The sequence below is a fragment of the Leucoraja erinacea genome, chromosome 7 (assembly GCF_028641065.1).
Source record: "Leucoraja erinacea ecotype New England chromosome 7, Leri_hhj_1, whole genome shotgun sequence".
Taxonomy (NCBI): domain Eukaryota; kingdom Metazoa; phylum Chordata; class Chondrichthyes; order Rajiformes; family Rajidae; genus Leucoraja; species Leucoraja erinaceus.
The window spans coordinates 15,319,342-15,342,432 of NC_073383.1; positions in this window are offsets into that span (position 1 = coordinate 15,319,342).

The following is a 23,091-nucleotide window of genomic DNA, read 5'->3' on the forward strand; positions in this document are numbered from 1 at the left end:
AGGACTTCCTCACTTGTGCTACCTTTTCAAGCTGCAAGTTTAAAACTTTCACCAATCCCTGGATGATAAACAGTTTCCTTATCTCTGCTCTACCCTTCGTCCATTATTTTAAATCTGTCTTGACGTCTGTCTGTAAGGAGTTTGTACGATCTCCTTGTAACCGCGTGGGTTTACTCCGAGATCTTTGATTTCCTCACATACTCCAAAGACGTACAGATTTGTAGGTTAATTAGCTGGTATAAATGTAAATTGTCCTGAGTGTGTGTAAGATATTGTTATTGTGCTGGGGTCGCTGGTCAGTGCCGAAGGACCTGTTTCCACACTGCATCTCCAAGCCAAGCCAACTAAACTAAACTAAACTAAAGCCAACTAAACTAAACTAAACTAAACTAAAACTAAAACTAAAAAGCCAAGCCAAGCCAAAACTAAAACTAAATTGAAACTAACCTAAATCTGTGCCCAATGTTTATTGACCCTCCTGGCTCCTCTCTACTAAAAGCAACAGACATTTCCTGCTAATTTTATCTTGAACCCTCATCTTTGAACATTTCTCAACTAAATCTCCCATTTGTTACCTCTGTTCCAAAGAAAGCAACTTATTTCACATAGCTATTTCTTATGGCTACAATTTTCCAGTCCTGGCAATAATTTCATAATTTTTCTCCGCATATTGTGCAATGTGAACACTTTATCATGTGATGTGCCGCAATGCACAGTTTGGGCTCTGACAAATCTTGGCATATAATTCTACCAGAATTTCTCTGCTCTTATTTTCTATTCCTTTGCCAATAAAAGAAAACAATCCAGAAGCCTTTTTAACCATCTTATTGACTGGACTGATATCTGTTCAGATCTGTGGACCCAAGGACCTTCGGTTCCTCTCATTAATTGTGCAGTCCCTTACCAAATTGTGTCTCCACAATGTAGCATCTCACATTCCTGTGGTTCTAATTGTTTTATACAGAGGGTGGTGACTGCCTAGAACATGCTACAGGGGATGGTATGAAGGCAGATATGATATGAAAGCATTTAAGAGACTTTGGGATAGGCACATGTATATGCAGCAAATAGAGCAATACGGATTATGTGTAGGCAGATATGAGTTGGTCTTGGCATCATGTCCGGCAGCGACATTGTAGGCTGAAGGTCCCATTCCTAGCTATACTGTTCTATGTTATATGTACATATTTATTTTGGGCAGCTTACAACCATGAGTCTTGATTTCTCTAATTTCATGTAACCATTGCATTCCCTCTCTTTCTGATCCTATCCCACCCTAGTCAGCTTGCTAGTTTCACTGTTCGTATCCCTTTGTTATCACCTCTTCCACAACCAACAATGGACCATTGTGGGCTCCACCTTTCCTGAGTCAGCAGTGCCAGCTCTGATTTGTTCTGTACCTATGCCTATCTCCAGTTCCCCTCTTCCCTGTCTTTCAGTCTGAGGAAGGGTCTTGACCTGAAAGTCACATATTCCTTTCCTCCAGAGATGCTGCCTGACCTGCTGAGTTACTCCAGCATTTTATACCAATGTTCTATGTACTTTGTTCATTTCCTTTCTGATCTTAGTGCCCTCTTATCAAATGTTTCCCTGAAGTCCATGGAGATAATATCAAATACATTGCCCTCACCCACCTCATTATCTCTTCAAAGATTGCCCTTGGTTAATCTGTGGTTAAATAAATGAACATTTATATTGTCCTTTAGAGTGACCCAATAAATCTCCTCACCACTAAAGTTAATCTTTCAGGTCTATCGAGGACTGGGATATTACAGTCACCGGCCTCACAGTACTCCTCTCACCAAGTAATAGATCTTTCAGTTGACAATATTCTTTAAAATGTTACAAAAACTATTAGAGCTGGGAGTGAGAATTCCTGGAGAAATGGGTTTGGTGAGAATTCAGTGCAATGAAACGACTCGATGCAATTTAAAAAAATAGATTAACCAGAGGGGTAATATATCCATGGACCTCTATCACAGCTACCTTGTATTTGGCTCACTGAGACAGGTACCTGCTGCCATCTAATCTATTGCTGTGATCTTCAGTGTAATCAGCATCAATTTAATTACCGAGACAGATGCAGATGCTAGTTTACAAAAAGAGACACTAAGTGCTGGAGTAAATGAGTGGATCAGGCACTATCTATGGAGTACACGAACAGTTGACATATCGGGTCGGGAAGAAGGGTTCCGATCCTAAACATCATCTCTCTATGTTCTCCAGAGATGCTGCCTGACCCCCTGAGTTACTCCAGCACTTTGAATCTAATTTCCGACTTATCTTTCAACATCACTCCTGCCTTACAAAGGATTCCTGCTGCAAAATCTGAGGTTACTCTGAAATGACAGCGGGCTAAATGCAGGACCGCATCGCAGGTGTAGCCGAGACCAGGACCTAAACCGCTGGGAAATAGATCCATGGAAAATGCATAACATCGATTAGGATAACCACCAAGCTATTTTTTTTTCAATATTTTCTCTGGATCTGGTTGTCGCTGGTAACACCAAGATTTATTGCTCATCCCAAATTCCATTTGAACTGAGTAGCTGATAGGCCCCTGCGGAGAACATTTAGGAGGGAACATTAGTGGGTCTGTGAAGTGGGCGCATGTGCGCATGTGCGGAGCTCTTCTAGTGTGTGCGCATGCGCAGGCATGCGCAGGACATTTCTAGAGTGTGCGCATGTGCAAAGTATTTCGGGCGGGAAAAAGCCTGCAAAATCAGCCATGTTTGCCAGACGTTTCTGAGTTTGTGTATTGCAGAAATAAGTTGCTTAAAGCTTAAATAAAGTTAAGTTAATTACAAGTAGTGAAAGTTTCTTTATCTCACAACAATTTAAGCAACTTATCTTCAGAAGTCAAACAGTCCGACTTGGGATGGAGAAGCTACTGAAACCACAACGCTTGGATCTGGATCCCAACTCACCTGCTGCTGCAAAGAATTGGAAGCACTGGCTTCGCATACTAAATAACTTCTTTGATGAGTGTGGCAATGATGCACCAGACAGACTCAAAACATTAATAAGCTTTGTCTCTTCTGATGTATATGATTACATAGAGGAATGTACAACTTATGATTCTGCTATTGATGTACTAAGCAAACTCTTCGTTAAGACACCCAACGTGATATTCTCTCGACACCTCCTTGCTACTCGGAAACAAAAACCTGGTGAGTCACTTGATGAATTTTTACAAGAACTTCAAAGACTTAGTAAAGATTGTGCCTTCAAAGCAGTTACGGCTGATCAATATCGACAGGAAGTTATTCGAGAGTCTTTTATCAATGGTTTGGCATCGCCTTTAATACGACAGAGACTATTAGAACACAAAACCTTGGATTTACAGTCAGCTTACAATCAAGCTTACTCTTTGGACTTGGCTCAGAAAAATTCAGATGTTTATGGCTCATCTAATGTGTATTCTGCTGCAACTACTACAAAAGAATTTCACCCACGTACTAATATGGAGGAAACGGAAACAATTTCTACTGATAAAGGTGCCCTTGCTGCAGCATATAATTATTCAAAAAGGAACTGTTACTTTTGCGGGGGTAATATTCATAAGAGAGAGACATGTCCTGCTCGAGAGGCAACTTGTAATAGTTGTGGCAAGAAGGGACATTATTCTAGAGTATGCAAGTCCAAAGCAACAACTAAAAGTGTGACTGCTGCCATATACACGCCTTCTTTATGTGCAATTACAGCTGCATTTCCTCAGAGCTTGTCTCATGCAGCTACAACGGTATCCATTAATGGCCATACACTTAATGTATTACTTGATTCTGGCAGTTCAGAAAGTTTTATAAGTGAACAAGTTGTGTCCCGGCTAAATCTAACTATAATTCCTTCAAATAGAGAAATCTCGATGGCTCTGACAACTCTCAATACTCAAATTATAGGATCTTGTATTGTAGACTTTATTCTGAACAAAACTAGCTATAAATCTGTGTGTCTTGGTATTTTGAAAAATTTGTGTAGCGATATAATTCTAGGTCAGGATTTCCAGAAACTGCACAGATCACTTCAAATAATGTATGATGGAACTATGCCTGATCTTGTATTGTCAAAGCCACCCGTATTGTGTGGTTTTTCTGCTGCATCTGTTGAATGTCCTTCATTATTCACTAACTTATCCTCCAAGTGCAAGCCAATTGCTACAAAATCAAGACATTTTAGTAAAGATGATAGGAACTTTATCAACACAGAAGTTACTAATCTTTTACAAGAGGGGATTATAGAACGCAGTTCTTCCCCTTGGAGGGCACAAGTTGTCGTGGTTAAGGACCCCTTGGAGAGACATAGAAAGAGACTCTGCATTGATTACTCTCAAACTATAAACCAGTTCACGGAGCTTGATGCATATCCATTACCTCGAATAGAAGAGATTATCAACACATTAGCTAAGTATAAGATATTCTCTACTTTTGACTTAAAAAGTGCTTACTATCAAATTCCTCTGAAGGAATCAGAGAAGAAATACACTGTGTTTGAAGCAAATGGGAAATTATATCACTACTGCAGAGTTCCTTTTGGGGTAACTAATGGCGTGGCTGTTTTTCAGAGAGAGATGGACAAACTTGTTGAACAGGAAAACCTTAAAGATACTTTCCTTTATCTTGATAATATCACTATTGCAGGAAAAGACCAAACTGAACATGATGAAAATGTACAACGGTTTTTAGATGTTGTACATTCTAAAAATCTAACATTAAATGAGGCTAAGTCAATAACATCAGTATCATCAATTAATATTCTTGGTTATTGGGTTGGAAATGATATAATCAAGCCTGTTCCAGAAAGACTCTGCCCACTCCAAGAGATACCTGTTCCAGCAACATTAAACTCTCTACGAAGGGTTCTTGGGATGTTTACATATTATGCTAAATGGATACCAAATTTTTCTGACAAAATTCAACCTTTGATTAGAGCGAAATCTTTCCCCCTTGACTCTACAGCAATTGGTGCCTTTACTTCTTTAAAGAAACAATTGGAATCTGCGACATTGCACGCCATCGATGAGGATCTCCCCTTTGTTGTTGAATGTGATGCCTCTGATTTAGCAGTATCAGCTACATTAAATCAAGGAGGACGACCAGTGGCTTTCATGTCTCGTACTCTCCAAGGTAGTGAATTGCACTACCCATCTGTCGAAAAGGAAGCTACAGCAATTATTGAAGCAGTGAGGAAATGGAGTCATGTCCTTGCTCGCCAGCACTTCACTTTGATAACAGATCAGCGTTCAGTGGCTTTTATGCTGGATAATCGGAAACGAACGAAGATTAAAAATAGTAAAATTCATGAATGGGGGATTGAATTATCTGCATATAGTTATTCAATTGAGTACCGCCCTGGTAAGGATAATGTTGCTCCGGACACATTAACTCGAGCATTTTGTGCCTCTGTTCATTCTTCTGCACTCACTGATCTTCACAATGGGCTGTGTCATCCTGGAGTCACTCGTTTGTTACACTATGTTCATTCCAAAAATTTACCTTTCTCTACAGAAGATGTGAAGATGACGTGTGCTTCATGTAGAATCTGTGCTGAATTAAAACCAAGGTTCTTCCGTCCTGAAGAAGGAAGATTGATCAAAGCTACTCAACCTATGGAACGTTTGAGTATTGACTTCAAAGGGCCTTTACCATCCTCCTCACAAAATGTTTATATACTTACCTTAGTTGACGAATATTCGAGGTTTCCATTTGCCTTTCCTTGTCCAAATATTTCAGCTGCTATGGTTATCAAATGTTTAGATCAACTGTTTTCATTCTGTGGATTTCCAAGTTACATACATTCTGATAGGGGCACCTCATTCATGTCAAAAGATTTAAAGGACTACCTTTCTAAGAGAGGAATTGCAACAAGTAAAACAACACCATATCATCCTATTGGAAATGGTCAGGTTGAGAGGTATAATGGAATCATTTGGAAAGCAGTGAAACTGGCTTTAAAGTCGAGTGATATACCAGATCAGCAGTGGGAATGTGTTCTACCAGATGCATTACACTCCATCAGATCTCTACTGTCAACTGCTACCTATACTACTTCACACGAACGGTTCTTTAACTTCAAACGGTGTTCTTTTAGTGGTACATCTCTGCCATCATGGTTGACGAGCCCTGGGCCTGTGTTGCTTCGTCGGTATGTCCGATTAAATAAGAATGAACCTTTTGTTGATGAAGTTGAACTGACTGATGTCAACCCTTCTTATGCAACTATGAAGTATCGGGATGGACGTCAGTCAACTGTCTCACTTCGTGACCTTGCACCATGTCCATCTTCTCCATCAGCTCCGTCACTTCTTGATAACACTAACCGAGTACTTCCTCTGTCAGCTCCGTCGCTTCTTGATAACACTAATCGGGAATTTCCTCCAACACTTCCAGCATCCTCTATGGAAACTTCTACAAGAAATTCTAAAATTGAAAATCTAAATAACAATATGAGTGAAGTTGATGACCAAGCAATATATCTACCCTCGGCTATTGAAACACCTGTATCTCCTGAGGCTCCAGTGCTGCGACGGTCATCAAGACGTATTAAACCTCCTGACCGTCTCAACTTATAAATAGGAGGGGAGAATGAAGTGGGCGCATGTGCGCATGTGCGGAGCTCTTCTAGTGTGTGCGCATGCGCAGGACATTTCTAGAGTGTGCGCATGCGCGGGACATTTCCGGAGTGCGCATGCGCAGGACATTTCGGGAGTGTGCGCATGTGCAAAGTATTTTGGGCGGGAAAAAGCCTGCAGAATCAGCCATGTTTGCCAGACGTTTCTGAGTTTGTGTATTGCAGAAATAAGTTGCTTAAAGCTTAAATAAAGTTAAGTTAATTACAAGTAGTGAAAGTTTCTTTATCTCACAACAGTCTGAAAGATACAAAAAGCTGGATCAACTTAGTGGGTCAGGCAGTATCTCTGGAGAAAAGGCATAGGTAATGTTTCGGCTCGAGGAAACACTTCTTCTCACAGTGAGTGGTGAGTGTGGAATTCTCTGCCTCAGAGGGCGGTGGAGGCAGGTTCTCTGGATGCTTCCAAGAGAGAGCTAGATAGGGCTCTTAAAAATAGCGGAGTCAGGGGATATGGGGAGAAGGCAGGAACGCGGTACTGATTGGGGATGATCAGCCATGATCACATTGAATGGCGGTGCTGGCTCGAGGGGCCGAATGGTCTACTCCTGCACCTATTGTCTATTGTCTATTGAGACCCTTCTTCAAACTATCTTCAGTGTTAAACCAGCAACTGTAGTTCCTTCCTACACATTAGAGGGTGTGCGGTTACATACAGGTCAGAAAGGCCAAAAACATCAGATTTCCTTCCCTGAACATTAATGTGTTCAGCACAGCCTGCTTGCAAGCCTCAAAATTAACTAATGCTCATTTAGCTAGCTGCCATCTATAGCCTGTACCTGACTATGATTGAGACTCGCAGTGCAGGTGGCTTTGCACATTGTTTGGTTGAGAATCTTCCTACCATCTCATGTGATATTTGCCAATTTGTAATAGTCTGCAAACTGCCATTTCCATGTTTATTAATTTATCAGTTACTGCAGGATATATTCATTTCCAATGAAACAAAAACAAATTCCAAAATAAATGGACTGGCAATGGTATTGAAATATAATAATTCTCTCAATGCTGCTAAATATAGATGACACCACTTATGATTAATACCTCAGAAATGAAACAGCCACTGCAATACATAAACTCCAAGCAATGAATCAAAGTCAAAGAGGGAAAGGAAATAATTTGTCTCTCATCAGTTTCTATCACTCCAAGTACCTTCAATGTCACCGTTGTGGTATCCAGGGTCTTGTGAGAAATGATTGTCTACATAATTTGCATTTTGCTTCTGAATGTACATTCAGTCACAGGGCGGCATGATAGTGCAGCGGTAGAGTTGCTGCCTTACAGCGCTTGTAGCACCGGACTATGGTTCGATCCCAACTACGGCCGCTGTCTGTACGGAGTTTGTACGTTCTCCCCGTGACCTGCGTGGGCTTTCTCCCTAAGATCTTCGGTTTCTTCCCACACTCCAATGATGTGGTGAAGTGGTGAGAGTGGTGAATCTCTGGAACTCTCTGCCACAGAGGGTAGTTGAGGCCAGTTCATTGGCTATATTTAAGAGGGAGTTAGATGTGGCCCTTGTGGCTAAGGGGATCAGGGGGTATGGAGAGAAGGCAGGTACGGGATACTGAGTTGGATGATCAGCCATGATCATATTGAATGGCGGTGCAGGCTCAAAGGGCCGAATGGCCTACTGCTGCGCCTATTTTCTATGTTTCTATGTTTCTATGTACAGGTTTGTGGTAAATTGGCTTGGTAAATGTAAAAATTGTCCCTAGTGTGTGTAGGATAACGTTAATACGCGGGGATTGTTTGTTGGCACGGACCCGGTGGGCCGAATGGCCTGTTTCCGTGCTGTATCTCTAAACTATATCGCTACATGAAGGTGTCACTAGATGTTGGCCTTTTAAACAAAGAATAAGTTTTATTATCAGAAAAAAACACGTAAATAAAGGGCCTGACTAACTTTCCCGAGTTATTCACAAATTGTCCCGAGTTTCCAAACTCGCATAATGTTTGTAACGAGTCCGTAGGAGGCCGTAGGAGTCCGTAGATATATCGCTGCGGCTCGTTATGCCAGCCGTAGGTACTCGGGGCTTCAGGTAAGTCGGGACTTTTTTTCAGCATGATGAAAAATGTCCACGAGTAAAAAAAAATAGCCCCGAGTACCTACGGCTGACAAAACGAGCCGCTATGATAAATCCACGCACTCCTACGGACTCATTATGAACATTCTGTTCGGGAGAATTCGTGAATAACTCAGGAAAGTGGGACAGGCCCTTAACATATGTAATCGTTTGCATGTTGCCTTTCAACAAAGCATACCATTGTTTTTGACTTGAATTATCTGAAATATCAGAGGTCTGCTTTAGCCTTAAAACCTCTAATATAATACCGAACTTAAAATGTATTAAAGGATGCACAATTTCTGCAAAAGGAACATAAAATAATAAAACACAACTTGCTATTGTGCTGAAATATAGTTCTCAATGGATAGTTTCCTTAACTTTATCCAATTGGGTTGTTTATTTACCTTGGGAGGTGCAAATCCTCAGAAGTGCATTCCGTCATTGCCTGAAAATAAACAATGTACTGGTATTGGCATTGGTTTATTATTGTCATGTGTACTGAGATAAAATGGAAAGCTTTGTTTGCATGCTACTCAACCAAATCAAACAATACATGAGTATAATCAAACCATGCAACAGTACTACAGGAAATACGTAGAAAAATACCAGAGTGCAGAGTCTTGGCATGGTGGTGCAGCGGTAGAGTTGATGCCTTACAGCGCTTTCAGCACTGGAGACCCGGGTTCCATTCCGAAAATGGGTGCTATCTGTACGGAGTATGTACGTTCTCCGCTTGACCGCATGGGTTTTCTCCAAGACCTTCGATTTCCTCCCACGCTCCAAAGACGTACAGGTTCGTAGGTAAATTGGCTTGTATAAGTGTGTAGGATAGTGTTAATGTGCAGGGATCGCTAGGTGGTGTGGACTCGTTGGGCCGAAGGACCTGTTTCCGCGCTGTTTCTCTAAACTAAACTAAACTAAACCAGATTGCAGAATACAAAGCGTTACAGCATTATAGCAATAAAGAGAAAAGTCCAAGGTCCACAGTGGTAGGTTGGAAGATCAGGATAAACTACATCCTAGTTTATGGGAGGATGTTTAACAGTTTGAGAACAACATGGGAGAAGCTGTTCCAAGATGTGGGGGTATGTGCCTTTAAGCTTTTGTTTAGTTTTTAGTTTAGTGATGCAAAATGGAAACAAGCAGTTCGGCCCACCGAGTCCATGCCGACCAGCCAACCATACACTAGTTCTGTCCTATATACTAGCGACAATTTACTGAAGCCAATTAAGCTACAAACCTGCATGTCTTTGGAGTGTGGGAGGAAACCAGAGCACCCAGAGTAACCCACACAGTCACAGGGAAAACGCACAAACTCCATACCGACAGCACCCATAGTCAGGATCAAACCCGGATCTATGGTGCTGTAAGGCAACAACTTATGGGAGAGGGGAAAAGAGGGAATGATCAGGGTGAAAAATCTCCTTGATTATTTTGGCTGTTTTCCCATGGCAGCATGAAGTAAAGATGGAGTCGATGATGAAGGGGCTGATTTGTGACATCAACAATTTTCTGCAATATTTTGTAGTCTGGGGCAGAGCTACTGTTTACAGCAAGCTCTGTGCATCCCAACAGTGTGCTTTCTATGCTACATCTGTAGAGGTTGGTAAGAGTTGGATTTCCTTAGTCTTCTGAGGAAGTAGCGGTGTTGGTGTGCTTCCTAGGCCATAGCATCAATGTGTTTAGTCCAGGACAAAATGCTGGCGCTATTTAAGGCGAAGAACTTGAAGCTCTTGGACATCTCCATTTCAGCACCATTGATACTGATTGGGCATATCTTCCACCTCACTTCCTGAAGTCGATAGCTAGCTCCTTTGTCTTGCTGACATTGAGGGAGAAGTTTGTGTCTTGACAATCACTTGTTTCCAAGCTCTTCACTTCCTCTTTGTACTCTGTCTGTCTCGTCACAGTTTGAGATCTGGCCTACTATGGTGTTGGCATTGCAAATGTGTAAATGGGCTGAGAATGCATCTTTGCAGGCCACTTGTTTAGTTTAGTTTAGTTTAGAGATGGGTTAGAGATGTTAAGAATGATCAATGAGGATATTTTGTCACCTATCCTTACTGATTGTGCTCTGTGAGCCAGAATATCAAGGATCCAGTGACAGAGGGGAGTGCTGACGTTCCTGACGTCCGGAAGTTTAAAGATGAGTTTGTTGGGATTATGGCACTGAAGGCAGAACTATAGCCAATAATAGGAGTCTGATGTAGGTGTTATCTAGATGTTCCCGCGATGAATGCAGAGTCAGGGAGATGGTGGACTGTGGACTTTTGTGGTGGTACACAAACTGCAGTGAATCAAGGCTCTGGGAATCTGGACCATGCACCATGACCAGCTTCTCAAAGCATTTCATAATGGTGGATGGCATGTCACTGAATGGTAGCCAATAAGCTACTGGAGTGACTCTTCATAAAGCAGGTGGAAACCTCAGAATGGAGTAGGGAGATATTAAAGATGTCTGTGAATACTCCTACCAGCTGGATATGCAGGACTTGGGGATATGGCCGCGGACTCCATCTGGGCCATTTGCCTTCCACAAGTTTATTGTCACGTCATCATGACAAGCTGGCCAGTCTCCCATATCCAATGATTTATACAGGGAGCCCTGCAGTAGCAGGTGAAAATTCAATATCTTATCCCCAGTCCCCATAAAAGTAATTTGTTCCAGAACATGACCACTGACTTTTAGGTATAATTATTATTTTGGGAGAACTTTCGTGCTACTGAATGATTTTCGTGACTAAAATCTGGATATCAGTCACGTATCCTCACATAATGTAGAATTTTGTTGTTCTATCTAGGACAATTAAACACTCGGTTTCACTAATGCGGTTCCCCAAAGTGGAAGCATTGTTCCCTGTTGAAGTGAGATAAACTTACCCAGAGCGCAAACTCTCTGCTGAATAGGCTCATTGTCTCTTTCACACCTTTTTTCACGAGGAACCCGAGTTGTTCTCCATTTTAAAAATTGTTTCCTCCTTCCACCCACATCTGTCTCTCTCACCCCTCCCCTCCTTCCTAGTATCCTCACTCTTTTCCCCATCTTTTAGCTCCTAGTCCTCTCACAGTTATCATTCAGTGAGATGAAGGGAGTCACTATTCACTTTGCATCTGAAATGCTTCGGATGCCATTGAGGACTTGCCCTTTGCAGATTATTCAGGAATGTGCAATTGCACTTGTACAACAACAGACAGTTCTTTGTTTTAAGTTAAAAAAATGTGCTCGATTCAAAGCTTTTGTCTATTCATTGGTGTAATTAAAGAAAAACAACAGAAAATTGTGGATTTACTGTGAATTCCAAGAAGTGTACAATATTACTTCCAGATCCTACATGCATCTGACCCTCTGTCACGTAAAAGTGTCTGAATATATGCACAGTGTCCGAATATAATTTCTGTGATATTGCGATATTGCTCCGTGGATGTTTCAGCCGTGGATGGCACTGGCAATGTTTGCAGAAGCTTTATATAACATCTCAGTGGGGAGGGATTAGGGTGAGGATAATGTGAGCAACAATGAGGGGAATTTAAAGGAGATTACTTCTGCTGCATCTATTACCAGGTGATCAATGCTCAGCATGGATGCAATGGGCCATAAGGCCTCCTGGGTCTCCTCCATGGCCAGAGCGAGCACCACCGGAAATTGGAGGAACAGCACCTCATATTCCACTTGGGGAGTCTGCATCCTGGTGGCATGAACATTGAATTCTCCCAATTTTGTTAGCCCTTGCTGTCTCCTCCCCTTCCTATCTCTCCCTCAGCCCTCGGGCTCCTCCTCCTCCTTTTTCCTTTCTTCTCCCCCCTCCCCCTCCCCCCATCAGTCTGAAGAAGGGTTTCAGCCAGAAACGTTGCCTATTTCCTTCGCTCCTATATGCTGCTGCACCCGCTGAGTTTCTCCAGCATTTCTGTGGGCCTATTTTCATAAAGTTTTTTTATTTCAATCAATCAATTCAATATACAGCTTGTAGATAACTGGACTGTAGGATGAGGGGTATGTGGGGCATGAGAAGAGAGATTCACAGTCATCCTCCTAGGTTCAATCCCATCACTAACCACAACTTCAGTCATAATCACTCTAGCTAGGCAGATCAAAACCCCAAGCGGGGCTTGTGATACAGCTCCGTTACCTGCTGTAGCAAACAGTTACACAGCACGTTTTCCTTGAAAGGTGGTCTCATGGAAACAGGCCCTTCGGCCCACCGATTGCAGGCCTGCTCACACTTGTTTTATTTTATCCCACTTTTGCATCCACTCCCAATTTACTAAGGGATGACGAGAAGAGGCCAATTATCCTGCAAATTTGCATATTTTTGGAATATGGAAGAAAACTGGAGAACCCGGTGGAAACCCATGTAGTCACAGGGGGAACATGCAAACTCCACACACAGACAGCACCCAAGGTCAGGATTGATCCCAGGTCTCTGGCGCTGTGAGGCTGTGCCTCAATCAACTGCACCTCTGTATCACTCTAGACATAAGTGTGTTCATTTCTGTCATGCAATTTGTCTGTGTAATGTGCCAATCTGTAATGTGTCTAAAATTTATTGTGAGATTTAGTGGGAAGGGATGAGTTAGCCAGGGAGTTGCGGAGCATGCTGCCACATGCGGCTCCAGGCAGTAGATAGGACAGTTCGATACTTTGTAACTTTGTTGGCGACAGATATGTGGCGACTGACAGGTGGCAACTCTTGTGCACTGCATGCCAAACAAATAATTTCACTATACTTAGGCATCCTAGACAATAAACTATCATTAATTTATTCATTCATTCAGTCATTCATTCACTTCAAGAACACCTCACCTTCCCCTGCCAAAAGGTTTCAAAGAGACATTGAAGCTCTTCACTTCCACATTTTTCGGGACAATTGGGGATGGGCATTAATGCTGGGCCCCACTAACATCTTCATTCGAGAGTCAAGAGGACTCACCTATTCCTTTTCTCCAGAGATGCTGTCGGACTCGCTGAGTTACTCCAGCTTTTTATGTCTATCTTCTGTAGTTCCATCCCACACAAGAGGACGTAACAAGTAAAATGGATGAAGGGGAGCCAGTGGATGTAGTGTATCTAGACTTTCAGAAAGCCTTTGATAAGGTCCCGCATGGGAGACTGGTGACTAAAATTAAAGCACATGGTATTGAGGGTAGGGTGTTAACGTGGATAGAAAATTAATTGGCAGACAAGAAGCAAAGAGTAGGAGTGAATGGGTCTTTTTCAGAATGGCAGGCAATGGCGAGTGGAATGATGCAAGGATTGGTGTTGGGGCCGCAACTGTTTACCATATATAATAAAGATTTGGAAGAGGGAATTAGGAGCAACGCTAGCATGTTTGCGGATGACACAAAGCTGGTGGCAGTGTGAACTGTGAAGAGGATGTTAGGAGGTTGCAGGGTGACCTGGACAGGTTGAATGAGTGGGCAGATACGTGGCAGATGCTGTATAATATAGATAAATGTGAGGTTATGCACTTTGGTAGCAAAAACAAGGGGGCAGATTATTATCTCAATGGGGTTAGGTTAGGTAATGGGGAGGTGCAGAGAGACCTGGATGTCCTTGTACACCGGTCACTGAAAGTTTGTGTGCAGGTACAGCAGGCAGTGAAGAAAGCTAATGGAATGTTGGCCTTCATAACAAGAGGGATTTCAGTATAGGAGTAGAGAGGTTCTTCTGCAGTTGTATAGGGCTCTGGTAAGACCACATCTGTAGTATTGCGTACAGTTTTGGTCTCCTAATATGAGGAAGGACATCCTTGTGATTGAGGCAGTGCAGCATAGGTTCACGAGATTGATCCCTGGGATGGCGGGACTGTCATCGGCGAGGAAAGATTGAAAAGACTAGGCTTGTATTCACTGGAGTTTAGAAGGGTGAGGGGGGATCTTATAGAAACATATAATATTATAAAAGGACTGGACAAGCTAGATGGAGGAAAAATGGTCCCAATGTTGGCCGAGTCCAGAACCAGGGGCCACAGTCTTAGAATAAAGGGGAGGCCATTTAAGACTGAGGTGAGAAAAAACATTTTCACCCAGAGAGTTGTGAATTTGTGGAATTCTCTGCCACAGAGGGCAGTGGAGGCCAAATCACTGGATGGATTTAAGAGAGTTAGATAGAGCTCTAGGGGCTAGTGGAATCAAGGGATATGGGGAGAAGGCAGGCACGGGTTATTGATTGGGGCCGATGAGCCATGATCGCAATGAATGGCGGTGCTGGCTCAAAGGGCCGAATGGCCTCCTCCTGCACCTATTTTCTATGTTTCAATGTTTCTATGTTTCTAAGAGTGGTTTATTGTCATGTGTACCAAAACGAAGTACTGAAATTCTTACTTGCAACAGCAAAACAGGTTTGTATTCACAATACTCAATAGACAAAATAATAATCAAACATTAAAGAAAGGTTCAATAAATCAATAAAAAAAAAACACAATATAGTGCAAAAACAAAAAAATCTCAAAGTCCTTAGAGCAACCCCAGGCAGTTTGTAGGTCAGAGATTAATTAGTTTGCTGTGTTCAATAATAGCCTGATGGTCGTTGGGAAGACATTTTTCCTGAACCTGGATGTTACAGTTTTCAGACGCCGATACCTTCTTCCCAATGGCAGGAATGAAATGAGAGCATGGCCTGGGTTGTGTGAGTCGTTGATGATGTCGGCTGCCTTTTGTGACAATGCCTCCTTCAAATCCTTTTGATGGTGGGGAGGTCACTACCTGTGATACCTTTTTGTAATCTCCTTCATTCCCAGGCATTTGAGTTGGCAAAGCAGGCTGTGATGTAACCAGTCAACCTGCTCTCCACCTGTAGAAGTTCAAGGGAGCATTCATCAACATACTAAATCACCTCAATTTTCTAAGGATTCTGCAAGCAAAGCAAAATAAAAATATAATTTCTTCAAGCCAAAGTTCATCTCCCTTCAGCTGACTCTTGGGACAAGCAAGTTTTAAGCAGTTAAAACCACTCATGATAATGATGTTCTCCTGCTGAGATGTTAATCAAACTAAGAGCACACAGCAAGTTCAAGCTAGATGTCACAATCATGCTAATAGCCAGACCGCACAACGTTTGCTGCTTACATTTAGTTAAACTTTTATAGATTTAACCCTCATTAACTTGCTCTCTGGTCACAACCAAATTGTCTCCCAGTGAGTAACATAACTAATGTATCAACTCAATGAATATTGGCAAATCGGGTTAGCTAAGTAAAGTTACATGTTTAATTTATATATTCCTAAAATAATATTATTTCTTAGAAAGCAAGAAAATAGCAAATGGATGCAAGAGTAACACATACAGTTTCTCAAACACTAAGATTAAGACAGGGCACAAGGCTCTTGAGGATCAGGCAAGGCAGCATCTATAGAGGGAACGGGCAGATGATGTCTATTTCATGCAACATCTGTTTGACATCACCTGTCCATTCCCTCCACTTTGGGCTGGCACAGTGGCACGGTGGTAGAGCTGCTGCCTCATAGTGCCGGAGACCTGGGTTCGATCCTGACCTCAGGTGCTGCCGATGTGGAGTTTGTATGTTTTCCCTGTGACCGTGTAGGTTTTTGCCGGGTGCTCTGCCTTCCTCTCTCATTCCAAAGACGTGTAGGTTTGTAAATTGCACCTTGTGTGAAAGATGCAAAAGTAGAATGTCAAGGATAGTGTAAAGGGCCTGTTTCACTCTATGAGCTAATTCAAGTGTTCTCCCGAGTTTCCCGATTCGAACTCGGAGAATTACGGTAATAGCCGCTCGTAGGTACTTGGGGCTCTCGTGGACATTTTTCAACATGTTGAATCTTCAAGAGTCTTCACGAGTTTACCGCGTTTCCCGAATCCTGGCATTAGCGTTACGAGCCGCTAAGAGACGTCCTGAGCTCCGACGTAGCCACTACATACATTCTACGTGCTTACCACGAGTTTGATTTTTTTTAAACTCGGGAGAGCTCTTGAATTACCTCGTACAGTGGGACAGGGCCATTACTGTGCGGGGATCGCTGGTCAGTGAGGACTCGGTGAGCCGAAGGGCCTGTTTCCACGCTGTATCTCTAAACTAAACCAAACCAAGCAGGAAAACTAATTATTTTTTCTCAACACAGCCCACTGGTTTCATTGAATTCCATGCACATGCTTGGTGTAATCAACATACCTCTTTGATTCTGTAACCTGCGACTGTTGATTCTTGACAATCACACATTTCATATTCCAAGAATCTTGCTCCAGGCAACTCTGCTTCCAACATTTCCCATTAGACCATTAACAATCAAACAGTTTGATCTGTTTAGCTTCCAGCCATTTTTCATAAAAATGTATATGGAAATGTTCATCTATTTACTTATGACAACCATTTGACATGGCATTAAGGGATCAATGATGCTTGTGAGAAACTTGTTGATATTCCAACCATAAACAACATAATCCATTAGCTCCTTCGCATCTACTTCTCCCTAGGCATTCTGCCACGTTGAAATATCACTCTGGTTATAAGGATTCTGAAGTGGCTGTCAGTCAACAATCAATCGTGTTTTATCTGTCACATATGCAACTGCGCAGTGAAATTATTTTTGCACATATTACACGTTGGCTCCGCCATTATTGACACCATTATTCAAAGGTTGAAGAGGCCAATGTGGGAACCGGAGACTGTTCCACAAATGATTTGCAAGGCAGATAGGTAGGTTGTTGAGCAAGCAGCCTGTGATGTGATGTGATGTGCTCCTTATATTGTATATGTAGGATCTCTGAAGCATGGCCTCTAGATTCAAGAGAGAGTGCCAAGAGTTTTTTATTATCATGTGTCCCAGATAAAACAATGAAATTATTACTTGCTTCAGCAAAACAGAATATGTAAACACAGTACACAATATGATAAACAAGAGGAAAGGTCAGTGTGTATTTTTTACCACACGCACAAGTACACACACATATATGTATATATACATATATATACAGGTTTATATACATCCACCCACATACTCAAAAAAACAAACAAACAATAGTAGTCAAATCAATACCATCACCAATGCTCCTTCCCTGTTCTGAGTGATTAAGAGCCAGTGCTTCCCAGGAGACATGGGGACATGTTGCATTTCTTCGAGGAGGTTCTGAGCCTGTCTTTGAATCTTTTTACTTGGCAATCTCTTCCCAAGGCAATGCATGGAATAGAGTGTCTCCTTCAGGAAACCGGTGCCAGGCACGCAAACAATGTGCGCAACAACTGACTGCAGATGCTGAAATCTGGAGCAATAAAAGGAGAGCTGCCAGGTGAATTCAACGGGTCAGGCAGCATCTATGGAGAGAAATGAATCGTCGACTGTTAGTCGACATCTTACAAACAATGTGGCCTGCCCAACATAGCCAACAGAGTGTAACCAGGGCATCAATGCTGGGATGTTAGCCAAGGACATAACTGCTCAAACTGAGTAGGAGCATTTGAGACAGGATTCAGAATCCCAAGTCCATGGTTCAAAGTCCCGGCAATAATGGCCTCACTGCCACATCAGCCAACATCTGCATTAAAGGTGGAAGAGATGCTTCGTCTTGTAGTGAAGGTGAAGGAATTTGCAGAGACTATCTTGGTGACATCTCTCAAGCGCTTTACCTCTTACTCTCACTGTGAATAAAATGTTAAGAAAGGAGGAAACACACTTTAAAAAATATAAAAGAAATGGAAGTGGAGAAGGGCCTGTCCCACTTACGCGATTTTTCCGTTGACTTGCCGGCACCTGTCAGAGTCGCAGCAGGTCGCCGAAAATTTTCAAAATGGTGAAAATCTAGTGGCGACCAGAAAAAGGTATGACTCTTTGGGGGACTACACACGAGCAAATCGTCGCCACTCCGCGCAACTATGATGGGTGCCGGCAAGTTGCTGGAAAAAATCGCCTAAGTGGGACAGGCCTTTAAAGGGAAGACCATCACCTTTTCTGGCCGCCAACTTCATTGTCACTGTTATCTGACTCTCCCCTCTTAACATGAATTCTTTAAAAAAAAATGGCCGCACACACGTGCACTAATCCAATACTTCTTTTATGATTCATGACGTTCATTCATGATTTTTAATTTAGTGTCTGGAGGGTAAAAAACTTCCATCACAGAAGCATTGCCATCCATTAGTCGTGATTTAGTGCCATAAATTAAATCTAAAGAAACAAATATAAACTTCAGTGTACCTTAGTTGATTAAGAGCCTATAAACGCAAACTTGAACTTGAACTTGCAATGGATGCCAAAACTTCATTGTGAACAAGTCAAAACTAAAAGCTTCAAAATGTTACAATAAGAAATAGATCATTCAAAAGATTACAATAGAGAACTCATTTCAATCAAAGCATAGAATTCAGCAAAGCAATGATCATGATGTTTATTCACCTTCTTCAGACACTGAAGAAGGGTCTCGACTCGAAACATCACCCATTCCTTCTCTCCAGGGATGCTCCCTGACCCGCTGAGTTACTCCAGCATTTTGTGTCTATCTTTGGTGTAAACCAGCATCTGCAGTTCCCTCCTACACGTGATTGAGACTCATGGTTTTTATTTTTTTTTCCAAAAAAAAATGATTTTGATGGATTTTCATAATTATTAGTATCATAAAACTAAGTTGAAAAATATTAAACCAATACTGACGCAGGGTCGTGAATTGAAATGATGACAATTGCTTTCCTCCCCACAGATGTTGGAACCTCACTGAGTCAACTCCAATTGTGTACCTCCAGCATTTTAACTTTTGTTCCAGATTCCATCATCTGTAGTCTCCTGTATCTGAAAAACGTTATTGAGTACTTTCTTAATGTATTTGTGCATCATGAAGTCCTATCGCACTTTTTTTGATGGATAGTATAACAATATTTTTTTTGGACTATTTAGTTAATAATCCAGGTGTCTGGTTTAGTTTAGTTTAATTTAGTTTAGAGATAGAGCGTGGAAACAGACCATTCGGCCCAACGGGTCCGCACCGACCAGCGATCCGCATGTATTAACATTATCCCGGGACAACACCAGGGACAATTTTTACATTTACCAAGCCAAATAACCTACAAAGCTGTACATCTTTGGAGTGTGGGGGGAAACCGAAGATCTCGGAGAAACCCATGCAGCTCATGGGGAGAACGCATAAACTCCGTACAGACGGTACCCGTAGTCGGGATTGAACTCAGGTAAGGTAGCAACTCTACCAGTGCGCCACAGTGCCACGTTCATATGTACCTCCTCACTGCTCAGTTGTAGAATGTTATTGCATAGCTTTTGAAAAGGGCCATCTGTAGCAATTGAGATCTTTGAATGAGTAATATAGAAGTTTGTTTTCTATAGCGATTGGCAAAAGTACAACAGATGAAAGATGAACAAATTTGCATTAATATCGGTGATAATAAGCATGTGGATTTTAAAACCATGCTCAAAGTCGCCTTATGTACTACTGCACTGAACAGACACCAGTATAATCATCTGAAGAAGGGTCTCGACCCGAAAAGTCACCCATTCCTTCTCTCCCGAGAGGCTGCCTGTCCCGCTGAGTTACTCCAGCTTTTTGTGTCTATCACCAGTATTATCTCAATTGATACAAATGCAAGTAGGAATGAAAAGCTGAAAATAAATTTTAAAAACTATCTTTAAGTAATGAATCGTGTATATACATTTTTCCTGCTCCCTCAACATTCAAAGTGAAGAAGGGTCTCGACTCGAAACGTCACCTATTCCTTCACTCCACAGATGCTGCCTCACCCCGCTGAGTTTCTCCAGCATTTTTGTCTACCTTCTAAATGTGTTAAATCATCAATATTTGACAGCACGTGCAAACAATGAAATGTTTTGGGTTATATGCAGAGCAGTCACGATTACAAGAAGATTTAGGCAATAATTAATGTCATTTTAAAAATACATTAATTTCCTCAGAAATGTGCAAAATCTTTTATTTTGTGTCATACAGATTCCTTACTTTCAATGCAGAGAATTGAAAAAAAAGAATTGGATTGCATGTATTCTGTTAATTCTGCCGTAACTGTTGGCTTGGAGGTATTTATGATTGACCCAGAGTGATTCACCATCAAGTCAGTTTCCTGCCCTGCAGGGAAACATAGGTTGGGAATTATGTCTGAAGCAACAATCTAAATGCCTCATGGTGCCACACACTATTAAGCAAGTATGCTAAGCCTTTGTAACAGTATGCAGAGCATATTTGCATTTAAACATTAAAAAAGTACCTTTTCCAATAAACTTTTGTTCCAAACATAACTAGCACAACTAAGAAATAATCCGTAGGAAGGAACTGCAGGTGCTGGTTTAAACCGAAGACAGATACAAAAAGCTAGAATAGCTTAGCGGGACAGGCAGCATCTCTGGAGAGAAGGAATGGGTGACGTTTCGGGTCGAGACCCCTTTTCAGATTGAAGTGCTGGAGTAACTGAATGGGTCAAGTAGCATCTGTGGAGAACATGGATAGATGACGGTTCGGGTCGAGACTCTTCTTCAGTCTGAAGAAGGGTGTCGACCCGAACCGTCATCTATTCCTTCTTTCCAGAAATGCTGCCTGTCCCGCTGAGTTGCTCCAGCTTTTTGTGTTGCAAATATCAAGAGATGTCTCCTGTGAATGAAGAAGCAGGGAAGAAATTGTCAGCAAAGGTAATGACATTTTTAAAAGGACACAAAGTGTTGGTGTAATTGAGTGGTTCAAGCAGCATCTGTGGAGATTATGGATGGGTGATGTTTAAGGTCGGGACCCTTCTTTAGACGGGTTGATTTTTGAGTTCTGTACAATGATAGGAAGCAACAGCAAAACAGCTACCTGTCTTGGCTTAAGAAGTGGGGGAATGGGCCTTAATAAAACTGAAGTAAGAATGTTTCACGTACATGATGAGGAGACAAGCATATCTTGTGCCCGTGTGAGTTCCCATAGGGACATATTGGACTTGGAGAAAATGCGTGTGGAAGGAAAAAGTTGTGCAATGAATGAACAAGTTCAGCCAATGGTTCAACGGTTCGATGGTACTTTATTTGTCACACGTACTGAGGTTAAGTGAAATTGACTTTTGAATACTGTTCAGTACAAATGTCACTATACATAAGCATAGATGCATAATGCATATTAGATAGGCATCTGAGATGCAGTTTAAGTATGTAGCAGTAGGACACTAAGACGGTATCCTGATTAACCAGATTTCGCACCATTGACAAGTTCCAGTTGTTATAGGTGTAGAGCCGGGTCTTGGTAGGGAACTGGTTGCACCTCTCTTCAAAAAGATCAATACTGGTGTGATGTAGTACCTTCATGCTAAACATGGGTGGTTGGGATCAGGAAATTGGAAATGATCAAAGTGGCAGAGGATATCAGAGGTGTCACAGATGTAAGTGTAAGGGAGTAGACCAGGGGGCAAAGAATAGAGTCATTGCAGGAGGAAATATGTTTGGTGGGACAAATTGGCGGAAACAATGGGTGTATTACAACGCTTCTGCTTGTGGATCATGGTGGGAGGAGTAGAAGCAGGCTGTAGGGGGTTAAGGGATGGAATGGAATACTTTATTGGCACATATGACAAGGCACAGTGAAATTCTTTGCTTGCATACTCAATGTATACAAATAATGGCAACCCACAGCGCTGACAAAATTACAAAAGTACGCTGGCTCCTCTTTTTGCTCTCCCCCCCCCCCCACCCCCACAGTGGATCCCCCATGCCTGGTCCCCATTGTCCATTGTCCCCCCCCCCCTCCCCATTTCACCCCCCCTCCCTCCCCATTATCCATTGTTCTTCCCCACCCCCACCTCACGGCGGTCCCCCATACGCTCTAATTGACCGCCGACTGCGTGTCGGCCCGTGAGGCCCAACCACCGCCGAGGCTTCACCGCCACTGCCAAGGCCTCGCCACCGCGAGGCTTCAACGCCGCCGATGCCCCATCACTGCCAAGGCTTCACCGCTGCCGATGGATTGCAAGGCCATTGGCTTTGGAGGGTGAATCCCCCAGGGCAATGAGATCTGTGATTGTCAGGGTGACGATAGCCTGAAATCAGTTCAGTGCGGGTCATTGTTTAGCAACATGAAGAAAGATATGAAGGAGTACCTGAGAGCTGGCACAGGTTGTGGCGGGTTCACCAAACTGCTGTGGCACATACTGTCAGCAGGCTTGATCTTAATCTTTTGGTTGGTTCTTAGTGCGTGGGATGTTGCAAGTTCAGACGACATTTGATTAGAGTGAGTAAGGCTATTAAAGAAATGGCATGATCTGTGTTGATTTGGCAATTAGTAATGTATAGTTCTAGTGAGGTTAAGAGGCAATAAGCAAATATTAATCATTGAATCAAACAGAAACAGGCCCAACTAATCTATGCAGACCAACATGGTTCATCCAAGCTAGTCCTATATGCCTCCATTTGGTCCATATCTCTCTAAAACCCTCCCATCCATGTACCTGTGCAAATGTCTTCTAAATGCTGT